Source organism: Alligator mississippiensis, chromosome 10 (assembly GCF_030867095.1).
Source record: "Alligator mississippiensis isolate rAllMis1 chromosome 10, rAllMis1, whole genome shotgun sequence".
In the NCBI taxonomy this organism is placed as follows: Eukaryota; Metazoa; Chordata; order Crocodylia; family Alligatoridae; genus Alligator; species Alligator mississippiensis.
This window is the reverse complement of record NC_081833.1, coordinates 10441416-10456375: the sequence shown is the minus strand read 5'-3', so window position 1 is coordinate 10456375 and position 14960 is coordinate 10441416. Positions and strand designations below refer to the sequence as shown.

The 14960-nt window shown below is 41.9% G+C and overlaps 1 long non-coding RNA gene across 2 annotated transcripts in view; it reads left to right on the top strand.

The window, feature by feature from the left end:
- LOC109282967 (uncharacterized) overlaps positions 1 to 13542 on the top strand; it is a 65764-nt gene extending 52222 nt beyond the window's left edge. The window contains exons 7-8 of one of the 2 annotated variants that reach the window (XR_009455121.1): positions 9903 to 9985; positions 11571 to 13542. This is a non-coding gene — a long non-coding RNA (uncharacterized LOC109282967). Of the gene's footprint in view, positions 1 to 9902 lie in introns of both variants that reach the window. The other variant, XR_009455120.1, reaches the window with a different exon arrangement.
- Positions 13543 to 14960: the final 1418 nt, after the last annotated feature.

The following is a 14960-nucleotide window of genomic DNA, read 5'->3' as shown; positions in this document are numbered from 1 at the left end:
GATGGCCTGTGGCTCTGCAATCCCATTAGCCAACTCCTTCAGCACCCTCAGGTGCATCCCATCCAGCCCCATGGACTTTTATATTTCTAGCTTTTCTAAATAGTCCATAACTTGTTCCTTCACCACTGCTGGCTGCTCACCTCCTCCCCAAACTATGCTGCCTTGTGCAGTAGTCTGGGAGCTGACTTTGCCTGTGAAGACAGGTGAAAAAGGCATTGTGTACTTCAGCCTTTTCTGCATCCTCTGTCACTAGCTTGCCTCCCCATTTAGTAAGGAACCCACACTTTCCCTGATCCTCCTCTTGTTACTGACACACTTATAGAAACCCTTCTTGTTACTCTTCACGTCCCTTGCTAGCTGCAACTCCAATTGCACTTTGGCCTTCCTAACTTCATCCCTGCATGCCCAAGCAATACTTTTATACTCCTCCCTTGTTGCTTGTCCAAGTTTTCACTTCTTATAAGCTTCCTTTTTGTGATTTAGTTTACTGAAGACTTCCCTGCTAAGCCAAGCTGGTTTTCTGCCATACTTGCTAGTCTTCCTGTACAACAGGATGATTTGTTCCTGCACTCTCAGTAAGGCTTCTTTGCAGTACACTTCGTTCTCCTAGACTCCTCTCCTCATCAGTCTGGTTTCCCAGGGGATCCTACCCGTGAGTTCCCTCAGTGAGTCGAAGTCTGCTTTTCTGAAGTCCAGGGTCCTTATTCTGCTGCTCTCCATCCTTCCTTTCCTCAGGATCCTGAACTCTGTCATCTCGTGGTCACTGCTGCCCAAGTTGCCATCCACTACTACATTTCCCACCAATTCTTCCCTGTTTGTGAGCAGCAGGTCAAGCAGAGCATGGCCCCTAGCTGGTTGCTCTAACACTTGCACCAGTAAGTTGTCCTCAACACTCTCCAAAGCCTGCGCACTGCTCTGTTGCCCTCCCAGCAGATGTCACGGTGATTGAAGTCCCCCATAAGAACCAGAGCTTGTGATCGGGAAACTTCTGCTAGCTGTTTTGAAGAAAGCCTCATCCACCACTTCCTCCTGGTTTGGTGGTCTCTAGCAGACTCCCGTCACAACATCACTCTTGTTGTTCTCCCCTCTGCCCCTAACCCAGAGACTTCCAACAGGCCTATCTCCAGTTTTATACTGGAGGTCTGAGCAATCATATGGCATGAAGTGCATACTTTTACATAAAGTGCAACTCCTCCTCTGTTATTTCAATCATGTCATAGTTTTGTGACTGTGCGAGGACTTCTAATTCTTCCTTGTTTCCCAGGTCCTGTGTATTCATGTACAGCTGCCTGAGGTAACTACCTGTTTGCCCTGCTTTCTCAGGAAGTATGAGAACACCTCCCTGGTTGCCCCCTCCTGCTTGCTATTCCTTTAGGTCACCTGCTTCCCCACTTACCTCAGGGCTTTGGTCTCTATACCCCAGAGAACCTAGTTTAAAGCCTTCCTCACTAGGTTAGCAAGCCTGTCTGTGAAGAGGGTCTTCCCTCTCTTCATCAGGTGGATCCTATCTCTTCCTAGCAATCCTTCTTGGAACATCATCCCATGGTTGAAGAAGCCAAAGCCCTGCTGGCAACACCACCTGTGCAGCCAGGCATTAATCTGCAGGATGTGTTTGCTCCTGCCCGGGGCCCTTTCCCTTGACCAGAAGGATCAAAGAAAGCATGACCTGCAAGGGTTTGCCTTCTCTTCCTTTATACTGAAAGGGAATCTGTGATTGGAGAAATTTGCCTTTTTTGCTCAGGGCGAAAACCACCAAGTTTGTGCGATGCATACAATGAACACTTGTCATTTTACTAGGTCCATGCCATAGCGTGGCACTCGTACTGGAGACTCGGAAACATGCCAATAATCATTCAAAAGGTCTGAGTGGTGTGCATGAAAATTGTTCAAGAAAGTTAATTCCGATTGGTATCACCACATACTATCTCTCCAATAACAACCTGACCTGCTCTCTGCAAGCCAGTAGGGAGTCTTGTGGGACCAAGTAGCTGTTGAGGAAAATTGGATTTAAATTACAACCATGTTCAATGTCTACTTACATGTATCACAAAAGAAAAAAAATCAGTAGAAATTAGCACAATTGTTTTATGCAGCAGAAAAAGGAAGTTTTTGTTGGAAATTAAGCATCAATTGAGCTACAGAATTTTATGTCCAGATAAGAAAACCCTTCAGGGTCTGTGTGTAATGTTTCTTTGTTATATTAATGCACTTCATATAGGTCTGGTACATGAACTGCTTGAAGATGCGCTAATTGCAGAAGCTCATTTATCTACCCCAAAATATTATTCTGCGCCAGAGGATTGCATATTAAAGGGGCACTCCCAAAGTAGTTAGAGAATCAGATTAAGTAGGCCACCCACACAGACTAAGACCATAATGTGGATGATATAGTATTTATAGGGAGCAGGGAGTCACTGAAGCCCTCTTTAATGCTTTTAATTCATTTTTATATAGCTTCCTCTTATACCTCCTGCATGTTGACGGCATTAGCAGCCTCCAACAGGGGCAGGACTGTGGGATATTTTCAGAATATGATGATTCACTGGTATGAATTAACTCAATTATATAGAGTGAAAACCAAATCCTGATCCCATTAATGTCTGTGGCAAAAATCCCACTGACTTTAGTGGGCCTGAAATTTTTATTCCAATGAGGTAATTTGGCTTAGGCATTTCTTTTTATAAATATTCAAAATAGCTCAGAAATAATTTCAGTACCTTTAAATTAAAAATAAAACGTCCCTTACTTTTATGAGTCTCAGGAACCCTTGAGTATATGCATACTTTCTTAAAATCAGTGGAGAACTTCCCTCTCTTTCAGAATTTGTTGATTACTTTCCCTCTTTCAATTCTGTGTAAAGTTAAGTAACCACCGTGTGTATTCACACTTCCTTCCAAGTAAACTGCTTAATCATATTATGGGTGACCACATGGAAAAAAAAAATTAGCATTGCATGTAATGAAGCTGTCAATGATGTCATACAGTGGATGAATCCCCAAAATCAATACAAGTTGTTCTGCTTGTCAGCATTCAGGAAACAAGTGTGTTAAAACTTGGCAGCAAAAACTTAAAATATAGACAGAAATAAATTGAATCGTAAAGCTATTAATTTCCCTGTCTTACACAGATTTGATTTAGCCAGAACAGATTTTCACCAACCAGATTTGTAACTATAGTTAGGAGAATTATTGAATAGGTACACATGGCACTTTGGAGAGTAATGCCAATGTGGGCAAGGCTGGTGAGGTTCAGATGTGGGACAAGCGTGTATTTTAAGAAAAAAATATGTGGAAAATGTTAGTGATTCTGGATTTTTTCCTTTAATGTCCTGCCTCCCCCTTATCTAGCCTTGGCTTCACTGCTATTGATTAATTAAGTACCTTTCGACATGAAAAGGGGAAATGAAATCAGATTTGTGTGCAGCACAGGTAACTGAGAAGAAAGGTAGACCCAAATTGGTCATGGAGGTGCCTGACTCCAGGAGAGTCATCCAAAGGGATGGGGCTAGGTGCCTAGGCTCCTTTTTGGATCAACAGAGGGAATTGGACACCTTCACAGGACAGCTAAGATCCCCCTGCAGGGAATGGGGAGATATGTTTCCAAGCCTGGAGAGCATCTGTAGGTAGCCAATAGGAAATGCTAATTGCAAGGATGTGTCGGAACTACTGTCACTCCTTGGCATCCATGTGTCTGACTCAGGGCCACACATTATAGAGTTAATTTAGACACTCCTCTTCCTTCAGGATGCTTAATAATCCAGAGGTTAGAGTGCCTTCCTGGGAAGTAGAAGACCTGGGTTCTAGGCCTTCCTCAGTCAAGAGGATTCAAACCTACTTCATCTGCCTCTTGGGAGAGTTCTTTAATGGCAAAGCTGTCAAATGGCCTGGGAAGGTGTGAATCTAATGCCACCCTTCCTGAAGCTGGACCCCTGCAGAAAGAAAGGCAAGAAGCCTCTGGTCCTAAATAGCTAAAATTAGTGACATCCTAAGAAATGGCCTTTGAATGATTTGGTAGGATAATTCAGCCGAAAAAGAGCAAGTACAATTAAGAGGGCCCCTTCTTCCAGAGAAAATGGCTGGTACAAGAAAGGGAAAATGAATTAGTCTCAAGTCCTTGAAGCCTTAAATGTGGAGTCTTGTTTTTTCCGGGTTAGTTCTTCTTCTACACTTTTGTGGAAAGACAAGTTGAGATGGGTTTAACCTTTCAGCTACTCTCAAGCAGGTGGTTCCCCTGGCCAGGTACAGACATTACACTTTTTCTGGTATAAGCGATCAGAAACTGGTCTATATCTGTAACATCACAGAAGTTTAAAGTACACAGACTGGTTTAAAAATGGTGGAACCTGCTCTACGATTTGCCCCCCACTCCCCATCCAAAGGGCAAATGTATGTTTTGTTTGCTACCACTGGGCTATGCCTCTCACAGAAAACTGTGCAACTTAGATCAGTTCTGCCTTGGGCTTTTTGAATGTCTGTACCTAGCAGTATTTGTGGAATATCCTAGTATTACTATGAGCCACTTACTTTGATTTGCTGCTGCTGAGACAGTTGAGTGCATTTGCTCTGGAGATGTTCAATGACCCCTTGACATAACTCAGCAGGTTTAGTGACAGTCAAAGGAGGACTTAAAAAAAGTAACCTAAAAACCGCAGTTTATAAAGGAACAGCAGACGAGAGAATCAATGAGGTGATTGATGTCATGTGCATAATACTAGCTACAAGCTAACTGCCTCGTAGTAAAAGGAGCTGAATCAGGACCTGGCTATCCCTGCAGATGCATATTGAATATCTCTAGCTGACAGACTACAGTGCAGAATAGCATTTGACCTTTTAATATGATTTGCAAACAAAGGACCACTTTACAAGTACTTCGTTTGAGCTCAAACAAAAGCATTAGTAAGTGGGACTCTCACTTGCAGGAATGATTAATGGGGTTTGTTTTGGCTCCTGCCTTCCATCCACAGTGGCTCCATTTTGATGTCTAGACCTTATGCTCTGTGTTAGACTCATGTTGCTTCTAAAAGGTTTCTATGTGCATTTAAAAGCAGATTTCATATAGTATATCAACTAATGTTTCCCATTATTTTATTGCATAGTGAGAAGCATAGACACTTGCATCAAACGAGTATGAAACTTAGCAGTTATAACTTCCAAGTGCTTTGCAAGCAGTGAAGAAGAGTGTATCTACATGGGGAAGCTATTGTGAAGTAAAATAAGGTGTGATTTTAAAGCACAATAAGTATCTCACACTAGCTCCTTTCGTGTATACTTTTATTCCCATTGAATTACTTAACGTGCTTCCAAAGTGCTGAATAAGTGTTCACTCATGGGGCTAGAGTCCTATATCAGGCAGCCCCCAAAAGGTGACTAGTTCCTAGTCTAGGCAATCACTTAGATTTTGTCTGCACTCAACTCTGATTTAAGGAAAGCTTCACTTTGGCTGCTTGTACACGCCACGGAGATTTAATTTGGTTTAATTCTCCCTAAATTAAAACAGTGGGTTTTTAAAAATACCACTTCAATTTAGGGAGAATTAAACTGAACTAACCCCCCGTGGTGTGTACATAATGGTGGGGACCCGATTCTTTCCTGCCTTTTTGGCAGAGAGGCGGGGTGAGCTGCTAGTGGGCTGAGTGGTCCCTCAGCTGCGTGGGGGGCCTTCAGACGGCACCCGCCTGCTGGCACCCAACCCAGGTGGTCCCAGGGGGCACTGCAGATACGGGGGGAAGCACTGACCTCCCACCCCCCACTCCCCTTGCAACCATGGAGGGAAGCATTGGGCCTCTGCACAGCTCAGGGAGGCAGGCAGGCAGGCAGGCTCTGGGGAGAAAAAGAAAAAAACAAAGATCAGGCTTGCTGCTTTTTTTTTTTTTCTTCTTCAGCGGAGCCTGCCTGCTTGGGCTACCACCGAGTCCCACAGCCCCTGAGCTGTGCGGGGCCCACCAAGCCCTGACCATGTTGGCTTCCAGCCCCCCATGCACTATTGCACTTTGTTAGGTAGCAAACTAAAATACCTCAGAGGTGTTTTATTTTGCTACGTACCAAAGTCATTTAAAGGGAAATATGCTGCCGAACGTGCAAACAGCAATGCCATTAAAGTGGTGCAAAAGGGCATTTAAGCCACTTTAAAGGCTAATTTTGTGGTGTGTACAAAGGCCCTTTGAAACGGATTTAATTCATCTCCTTTGTGGACACATTGTACATGGACAAGAAATTATTCCTACAGCACAACACTGTTTATTCTCCAGATGGCAAACTGAGGTCTGTTGGATCCTGGATTATGTCCCAAGGCTCATGTAGATTGTAAGCTTCTGCATAGAAGAATGTGATCAAATCCCTTCTCCTCCTCCCTCTGCATTTAAAACACTACTATTCATGCTGTGCCTCCAGCAATGTAGATTGCTAGTTATGAGTTTATCGTTCACAAAATGTACTAGGCATGTAATCTTACATTAGCACCTTTTCTCCTCAAGCATCCCAGAATACTTACAGACAATGACTTAATCTTCCACTGAAGTGCTGTCACCTCTCAGGTAAAGTATGACAGCTACTTAGCAACCCGTGGAAGTGCTATATAGCAGTTTGCAGCAGCCAGCACAGAATAACATGCAGAAGAAGTATTGGTAGATCCCTAAATTAGAATTTTAACAGGAAGTTGTAATACGTGAACATTTATATTAAGGTAGAATACTTCAATGCCTCTTTGTGCTGAGACCTGTATGTGGCTAAATAATTGTTACCCTGGTGGACTTAGGTTGATATACTTACCTTTGAGAAACTACCATAAGATCTGTAATGAGCAGCAGAGTGTTTTATATCTCATCCAAAACATTATCTCCAGTAGGACAACATAAACACGCAGCCATACTGAGACAGTTAGTACTCGCGTGCTCTTCTGTCCTGACTTATTAATTCACAGGAGCAACTAAATGTAGGAAGTCCACCGTCTTTATACTGACCCAGGCTAGCTCTGCCGAGCTTGAGAGGTCTGAGATGATCATAGTGCAGAATGGTAGGGTACATGGTGTAGACAAATTAGATATTTGAGTACATCGGAGAAGATTTTACTCCCCCCCAGCCTTGAGAGTCAAGTCATTTATATGTAGCGTTTCTTTTAACGGGCACATTTATGGCAAAGGCAATTATCGTTTTGTCAGCGAGTCAGTCTGAACCAAAAACATAGCTGTATAACAATGATAGAAGCCATCAATGCTTCTCTGCTGCTGAACCCAAACAATATGCTTTTTTCTCATAAACATATCCATCTGCAATCTTCTCTTCCCTCCTGTCTTTGGCACAACAGCCGACCAGCTGCTCTACTGCACGTGGAGAGCATATTATATGACACCAAGCTCATATTCAAATCTTAAGATTTGTACCACTTACAATGCATTACACCCCATTGCCTGTTAGTACATCTAAAATATACACTACAATTTGTTGTGTAATTGGGAGACTTTTAATGAAACAAAATTAATAATGAGTTCTCAGTGGTAGCTGTTATTTCTTATTCCTGTAGTTGTTTTACACTCAAGCCCTCCCTAAGTGTCAGTTTATATTGAGAGTGAAGATGCCATCAGCTAATCATAACCACTTAAAAGTTAGTATGCTTGACGGTTTTCAGTGAATAGCTAAAGGGTTCTCAGAAAATGGGTTTTTATTTAAGAGCCAAAGACAAATATGGTCTCCCTGTGTGGGGCTGGGTTTCTAGAACTCTTACTATGAGTTATGTGAATGCGCTGAATGTGCACATGAGAATCTAAAATTGCTTTTGTTGAATCTGCTAATGGCAGTGAAAACCTGGCTTTATTTTATGTTCACAATATATTCTGTGTTTGCCAGCTGGGCGGCACACTTTCTCATGTTTATGGCTGGAGTTGTTATTTGTGAAGGCCTTTGCACAAACACAACACTTACCCCTCCAGCTGTGATGGGGAGGGTAGAGGCTGATCCCCTTGGTGTATAAGTGGGATGCAAATGGAAGGGCTCTACCCACTCCACCATTCAAATGCATCCTGATTTGTACTCCAGGAAAAGCTGTGAAATAATTTACTCCCTCTGCAGACCAAAGACCCAACAGGGGAAGAACTGTGACCCAGGTTGTGTCTGCACTGAAACCAGGAAATAGATTTGTAGCACATGGGGCATGTCTACGCATCGTCCTACAGTGATGTTGTTACTGCGCTGTGCTTTAGGACAAAAGGTACTAAAGCATGGTGCAGTAGCAACCTGTACTGTACTGTGCTGTGCACATGGCGCATGGTTATTTTTAACTGCTACTTCACCGTAGTGGCGGACTAAAATGGGGGAGCATGGTGCTATGGTGAAGTAGCTGCTGGTGATGGGTAGATGCATGTGATCACTATGCCCAAGGTATGGCGATGTAGCGCGTGGCTACAGTGATGTAGGGTGATGTGTAGACTTGCCTATAGGGGCATATACCTGGGCTAGTTTTGTCTGCATATCCCAGGTAATGATCTCAGTGAAGCTATGACAGCACAGGCTTTTGCGGGGATGGCTAAAGCCTGACAGGGCCCAAGTGCAGGGAGGCCGGACCCAATGATCTATAAGGTCCCTTCCAGGCCCTAACAACTATGAATACTTACTTGGGCAGTTAGCCCATGCTGAAGCATGTACCATTAAGCCTTCACCGTCCTCTCCAATATATCTACAGTAAAGCTGGATGCCTACTTGTGCTGTGATCACACCTCTGACTACAGTACATAAGTCATCATCATTCATTCTCTGGTTAGCTTCTGGGATAGATGGGTATAGGCCATCCCTTGTCCAGGATTTATAAGCTTGCAGTCTAGCTTCTTCCATGCATCTAAGTCCTTGTTTACACTAGGAATTTGCCTTATTTGCAGCTTTAGCTGGCTAGCACTAATGCAACCTCTATGCAGACGGAGCTGCAGTTTGCATCAGTGCAGCGAAATCCTTGCTTGAAGCTGGCAAAAGCTGTAATGATGCTGGGACTAATCAGTAGTTAACTGTCTATGCTGGGGATTTACAGAGGGATGGCTACCCTGGAGGTCGGTCTAATGGTCATAATGTCATCACGTCCCGAATATAGGCAAGTCCTACCCTTTGCTTATGGAGTTGTAGTTTCTGCTTGTTTTAATTCAGTGGGCTATCTCCCCTGTCCTTGTTGCCACTAGTCGTATCAGGTTCAACTTAACACGTACTAAACACAGTTAAAATGCAAGCAAACACGCATCCAAGCAGTTTAGTAGGTAAGTGCCATTGTGGCATTGCAAAATTGCTCCCTTTCAGGTGAGGATTATTTCAGGACTATATCTCGGGCATGAACGTGTCTGCTCCTGGCATGTACTAACTTGAATATGGCACAGTGTTTCAGTGATTTTTGCAACTGTTGCAAATGGATGTGTGATTACACCCTGAAAATGTCACTTTGAGTTTCACATATTGTTGGCAAATACAGTATGGATGAGTCTTTTAGGTTTCATCAAGAAAAACTTCTGGATTTCACTACTTTGAAAGTCACAAAACATTTTCCTTTTCATGTATTCCATTGTTTTTATACATGGAAATATAATAGTTCAAAAGACCTGCACTTCTAGCTAAGTGGCAACTTGTGCTAATCAAACAATATAAATTCTTATTTGAAAGTAATTCAGGACTTGCTTCTAGGACTGTGGCCAAGGAAATAAAATGAAAAAAAAAACGAGGGTGAATTAGCTAAAAATGCCATACTTTGTCGCAGCCACAGTCATCCCAGGCCTCAGAAGTATTGAATTCTGTTCTACATCCAGCATCTGTAGTATTGGGTGAATTCCAAATTTGCAAAGCAGTTCTTCTTCCCTTCATTTTATCTTAACTGACAGGTTGATGCAGGCAGCAAGCAGTTAACCTAACATGCAACATTTGGGTTTTTTTCCCTAGGTTTTTAGGGGAGTGAAGACTTCATAAACCTAGAAGGATTGAATTTATTAAGCTCACTGACAGTCATAAATCATCTGCTCAAGGTATGAAGTATGCATAAATTTGTTCCCTGCTGTCTGCATCTGTTTGCTAATTCTCTCCAATCAGAACAACTCTAGGAACTCTCAGGAGTTTGATGCTCGGACAGTCATTGGGTAGGTGAGAGAGAGAACTGCATATGTTAGAAACAGACTCTTGCTGAAAAATGCTCATGAAATCTAGGCCAGGATCCTGTGTGACAGCAGCAGTTATGGAGTAATCCGTCTGCAGGGAAAGTTTACCTCTGAAGCTCCATTAGTTAATGTGAGGCTTGCACTCACAGATAACGTGAGCTCATTTCTCTTCTAGAACTGAGGGATTTTTCGGTTGGTTTCAGAATCTTTTCTGCCACAGCTCTCATTGCTCTTGTAACCTACATGTATTTCTAGTCATTTTAGGATTATGTCTTTTTTTTTCTTTCTTACTGCTCATATTCCTCTCTCTTGTGGGTTGAGATTTGCCCTTTCCTCTCCCAGATTTGGGTACTTGCACACAAATGTGAATGCGTATTTTAATTGTCACAGAAATGTGTATTGATTAGGGCGTCCCTCCACAAACATCTACTGAGATGCAATCCCCATTCTGAAGAAGCTACAATCTAAAGAATAAAGGGCAAGGGATAGAAGGGGGAACAGGTGTCCACCTTGCTTTAGGTTACACAGTAGGTTAATAGTAGAGCTGGGAATAAACCCAGGTGTTTTAGTGGCACCCTATCCATTACAACAACTTGCTTCATACCTTGCAGACCTAACCTAGCCCTTAGATGGGACATGTTTGTACAGATGTTATTCTGTGATCAGCTTTGTGAACGGAATCTCTGAATGCTGACTTTTTTACCCTTTGTAGGTGTGCATGAGGTATTTACTATGAAAACAATACAATTTTAATGGTAAAAACCCCAAACCTTTCACCAGCAGATAATTATCTTATTGCAGGCAGGTCATGAAGGAGTGAACTCTGGCCCAGAATCTAAATAGCATCTAACCATGAGAAGCTATTCTTCAAACAGGAATCCCGGAATGAGCAGTTGCATTAAATCAGTAGGAATGAATTATTCATCAGCTCTGATTTAACATTCATCCTGACACTGAGGCTAAAGCAAGCCATATATTTGCTGGTAAAAATAACGATTTGCATTACAGTGGATAATAATGCAAATTATTATTGTTATTTTGTTATTGTTAACCAACAATATTGTTACTCTGCTAAAATAACTTTACCTGCACAGAGGAGCCTTTATCTCTTGATACTTTGAAATCCTGTGGGACCTAATGGTAGTTCCTAATGTTAGGGTTTTCTATTTTACATATACAGTATTTGAAATTCTATCTTTGCTTTTAGCATAACATGAAAAGGGCAAAATAACAGAGTACTTTTTAGATCATAATATATTAGAATAGTTAATCTTGCATTACATTTTTGATTGTATGCTGAGCAATCCTTTATGATTTCTACTCTATCTTTCCCATTCATTTTTCAGTACCCCTCTTCCCCATGCAGTGCACACAATGCATTCAGTATCTCTCCGTTTCTGTCACAAATGTTACAAATTACTTTCTTTGACTTTTTTCCTTTGTTTTTGCATGGAAGTTGAATACATTGACTTCTGAGGATAATAACCTACAATGTGCAACTCCGTCTGGAATACTGAATATATGAATCAATATCACAGGCTGCTGGTATTAATTATTTCAACAAAGTCTCCCTGCCCTATGCTGCCGCTTTCATTCTATTATGTGTTGTTTAGTATACAATAGTCATATGGGAAGGTGGAAATGTTAGTTATGTAATCTAAAGAGCAAATTCTGTTTACTGCCACAATGACTTGATCAATGCTATTTCAGTACAGTGCATAGGGTCAAATTTTTGCTAGTACAAACTCCCATTAGTCTTGATTCCAAAAGTTGTGGAGGTGACTTCAATGGATATTGTAGATGCTTACCAGCACACTGAATTTTGGTCCCTTGACTGGAATGGGATCTCTTTCAGCTTGGGTCTGCATTAGCATCTCCAGGGACCATATGCTGTGGTCCCCAAACAGGCCTGTTCAGTCTCTACCCAGTTTTTTTGTACATCCTGTGGACTGCCACAACACTAATAAAAAAGTGTCTACTTCTGGAGTGGGACACTGTAGCCACTCCACCCCACCAACACAAAACAGGTTTAGATAAGGAAACTTCTAATTATACTTAAATTGACCCAACTGGAAAATGGCCAGGATGCTCTGGTTAGCATTGCTGCATTGACTAAAAAGTGCATGGCAGGGGTTTTAATGAGCAATGTGGCCAAGCCCTCACTTTTCTATCTCCCTGGGAAGAATATTATGTAGTGCCAGTGAGGCAGGCCCACTGGTTGCCTTTGGCAATGCTTCAAGCAAAGACTCACCTCCAAAATAGTTGCACAGATTTTGTTTCCTTTTTTAATTTTGCCTGTATGTAGCTCTGTGCAGAATAAGGTGTGAAAGGCAGGAACACCACTCCAATGGAAAACTGACATGAATTATCAACCTCCTTAACTACTTATTACCCCTGGATCTTGACAGAGAAGCCTGGAACAGATTGCACAGATAATGCGTTCTCTGATGCTATTACTGTTCTAAGTGTAGCACCGTGGCTTTTGTTTTTAAAAGCTGTCAGCCAGAAGAGACACAAATATTGATATGCATATGATATCAAGAAGCAGCTGCCTCTCTTGATTTAGTACAGGAGGGATTCTCCTTTAAAAAAAAAATCAACGCTTCTAAGGAGAGTCACCCATCACCTGAGCAGGGAGAGTCGAAGCTTGCTATTCCATGGAGTCCTGTTGACAAATTTGGTACGCAGGGAGCTAGAAAATCCTTTTGAATAATGATGTGTGAGTGAGAGAAATGCAGATGCTCCTATGAAATAAAGGATATAGAACAGCCCTAATAAGGGAGGCCACAGGTTCAAGGGGCTTCCCTCTTGGGTGTCAAAGTCCATGTAGCTGGCTCTAGACTGTCCACTATATCTACGCTCAGTTCCATAAGGGGAATTACTAGGAAGGCTGTGGTTGGATCTGGAGTTACATTGGATACAGTAGCATTCAATATATAATTAAGTTATTCTGGGGCTAAGGACCAGGGAAGCAGAGCTTAGCCGAATATTGGGAACTGGCTCCCAGTATTTCAGATGATCTAAATCACCCGAAGCTCTTGGAAAACTTAAAACTGTACAAGCTCAGGGCATCTCTTTATGTGCTTAAGGATTATTTTGTTGACTGAAATGTGTTCATTGCCTCTGATGTCTTTTCACCTAGTATAATAGGTTTATCATCCTTGCACTGAGTTTGCAACAGCATGCTGGGAGACTTCTCTTTCTGTTATCTACAATTATGCATTAATTCTAGGTCATGTATTGCATTTTGTACTATGTTCTTTCAGAGATAAGTGTTTTTTTCTGACTACTGTGGATGTTTAATCTCATTTAAGGACTTCAGGATTTGACCACAATGCAATTTCAACATGGTCAATATCTTAAAAGCTCATCATGATTTTCATCCTTACCTACCCTTATCTGAAGTGTATTAAACAACCATTGTTATACTTCACTTTTGTCTGGTGCCTTGTGTTAGCAAACATCTGAGAGTATCATACGCTTTTCTAAGGTTGGGGACTTGGTTATACTGAGAAGGTCTCTTTGACTTATCTCTGAGTAACTCACTTACTAGGCGTATTGGGAAAACACTTGTCAGACTGTTGTGCTTTACCTGTGGCCACTCGTCTTGTTGCAAGTCACGCAGCCTGCTGCCTTTTCAGTCTTGCCTCACTGCATTATTGAGCAAATAGGAAGCCTCCTTTAAATATCTGTCATATTTTTTCTTGCCTGCTGTTTACCCAAGTGCCATAAGGGATATTAAAAAAAAAAGACTTCTTCAGGAACACAAGATAAATACAAGGCAGATTGCTATATTGAATGGGTGGAAGGCATCCATCCATACTGTCATAGAAGCAAATAGGAAATAAACATTTTGAAATGGGATATAAAAATATCTGCCTGTATATTTAGTCCTGCAGCAGACCAGTACATACTAACATGTGAAATCCTTAAATAGTTTTAGTTCAAAATTGAAATAACGATGATGATGATGATGATAAGTACAACCACACTAGCCCTCCTTCTACCTTGCCCCATGTTGGGTAGAACAATACATACAACCAATAAATACAGAGCTCAGGCTATTGAAAAAAATGGATTGTTAAAGGAGGACCTGATAGTTAAACCAATAGAGATGTGGTCATTCCTGCTGCCTTTCATTGAATCTACTAGCTGGCTGTTAACAAGCCATCACGTGAAAGGTTATTCTGACATACTTCTGGCTTCCTCTTTCACTGGTGATTTAACACCTTGACTTTACTGTTCTCTAAAAGTATTTTTTTAAAGTATGATTAGATGCCTCCTAGTGCTCCAGGTATAGACTTTGCAAGGAGTTCAAGTCACAGAACCACATTCAGTTTGTGCCTTCTCAGTGTTTGGAACATTTCAGTGTAATCACCATGCTGTGATTCTCAAAGACGTTGTACATCAATGGCCGTAGGGCTGAAACCAGAAATACTTCTTGCTGCATATTCATTTTCTTTCAAGAGAGTCAGCTGCATGCTGGTCCTGGGACTGGGAGTCTCAGCACCTGGGTTCTGTTCCCAGGGCTATTGCTATGCAGTTCTGAGCAGGTCTCTAAAGGCACATTTTCAGTTCCACAGTGAAAAAAAGGAAATGGCTGGTGGGTGGATAGGAGTGAGGAGATCTGTTCTCAGTGGGAGCTACTGTATGCAGAACTCTTGAAAATCTCACTCCAGATGTGGGTACAGAGAACTTTTGGACATCTGGCTCATAACCTCTCTATGGTTCCATTTTTTCTTCTTTACTATGGGAACTGAGGCTTACCTGCCCTGGAAAAATGCATGGTCTCAGATACTGCGTAAATGCACTTTACTTGAATATGATACCAAAAAAGCTTTGGTGC